The sequence below is a fragment of the Crocuta crocuta genome, unplaced genomic scaffold (assembly GCF_008692635.1).
Source record: "Crocuta crocuta isolate KB4526 unplaced genomic scaffold, BGI_CrCroc_1.0 scaffold235, whole genome shotgun sequence".
Classification (NCBI taxonomy): Eukaryota; Metazoa; Chordata; class Mammalia; order Carnivora; family Hyaenidae; genus Crocuta; species Crocuta crocuta.
In genome coordinates this window covers 3,330,836-3,332,597 of record NW_027531285.1, presented here as the reverse complement: position 1 = coordinate 3,332,597, position 1,762 = coordinate 3,330,836, and the positions used below count along the sequence as shown (strand labels likewise).

Here is a 1,762-nt window from a genome sequence, read left to right as displayed (position 1 = left end):
AAACCAAAAAACCCTTTGATTCCCCCCCCCCCTTCCTGAAAACACCTCTCCCGCTCCATTCTTCCAGGGTTAGATCTAAAAGAAGAAACCCTACAAGAGAACTGCACACTTCATTGGGAGGTTTGTGCCAGGCACCTTTCAGTCTGGGGAGTGCTGAAATTCAGCTCGCCCTCACATCTAGTCTCCACATAGTCGAGCCCCCAAAACTTGCCTCTTTGAATTTTTTCAGACCAGAGTGGGATGTATTTTTCCAAAACATCAGCCAATAGGAACTGCCTTTGAAGAAAATCTTAGAAAGGCAAAAAAGTGGGCACCATATACCACAGATTAATCTACGGGTTTCACTATAATTGCCATCATGTATGTTATCTGTTCTCAGTTCTTCTTTTTTGTCTTTTCTTCCTTCTCTCTACCTATGCTCTAGGCCTACACAAGTTTTGTTTGGCTCTGGTGGGTAGCATTCAGAACTGAAGTTTGCTGACCCCAATTAATAACAGGAAGATGTGTGCGGCTATGTTTATCACTAACTATATGCCAGGCATTTTGTAAGCGTATTACAAATATGATCTTAATTTAACCCACATAAAAACCCTATGACAGGATGTATTTTATCTCTATTTTACAAATGCAGAAACCGACCCTAAAAGGTTAAGTAACCTGCCCAAGGTCACACTGCTAACACAAAGCACAGATTTGAAATCCAGGTATTTGTATTATCACAAGAAGCAATGTTCTTTACATTAAGCCATAAACTTGTGCTCTGAAATCATATAGACCTGAATTCCATTCAGTGCTACCATTTAGCACTGGTGTAATTTGGCGATTGATTTAATCTGAATTCCAAGTGTGAAACAGAATGATAATTCCACTTAAGTTTGTGGTTGTGAACATTAAATGAACTAACATATAAAAATTGTCGAGCACAATGTTTGTGGGAGACTGTAACCAATAATCGCTATATTTAATCCCGCATTCCTTCTATGTGATTCTCTCTGATTTATAGAAGCAGACACAAAAAGGTAACACCAACGGTGAGCAAAAATAGTGGATCATCATCCAAGCGCAGCGTTAATGGTCGGTATGCTAGGTCTCGCTAAGGTTCTGGCGCTGCAAAACGAATACAACTGCACTTCCTCCACGCCCCAGGTTTGTAGTGAGCCCAAAACACAAGAGAGAAGAACGTAGGAGCCAGCGCCGCAACAGGAGCTATTAGGTACCCCTTCTCACAACCTCCCGCTTTACTCCGAAATCAAGAGTTATCTTTTCCCACCCGACCTAGCAGTTTCTCCCGGAATCCAAAGCGGGTCTGAAAAGCCTCTGAAGCGTGCCCTGTTTCTCTTGGGCATTCGATTCAGAGCGCGGAACCGTGACCCAGCCCCTCTCCCCGACTGGGCGCTGCGGAATTTTCGAAGCTTGTCACCCTCCCCTGGGCCGAGGGCCCGACACTCCCTGCTGCGAGAGGATTTCGATCCTGGGCACCGCCTACCCAGGTGCACTAACGCCGGGCCCAGGAGGCTCCTCGCGGCCCAGGGCTGAGCCCTGAACACCANTCCAGCCCCAGGGCCGTGCGGGCCCTGCCGCGAGGAGCCTGCGGGCCCCGATTCTCCACGCCCGGGCTCTCTTCCTCCCCCAGGGGATCTCGGATTGCTGGGGCCCCGCTACACCAGCCCCGAAGCGGAGAAAGGCCCGCACTCACATCCGGCTCTCAGTAGTGGAAATCAAGTAGGGGTGGAGACCAGGCAGCCAGAGTCCACAGGGCAGC

The 1,762-nt window shown here is 48.2% G+C and overlaps 1 protein-coding gene across 1 annotated transcript in view; it reads right to left on the bottom strand.

The window, feature by feature from the left end:
* CPNE3 (copine 3) overlaps window positions 1–1,762 on the bottom strand; it is a 57,471-nt gene extending 55,709 nt beyond the window's left edge. The window contains exon 1 of the mRNA XM_077771241.1: window positions 1,697–1,762. The gene's annotated coding sequence lies outside the window, so the exon portion shown is untranslated. The remainder of the gene's footprint in view (window positions 1–1,696) is intronic.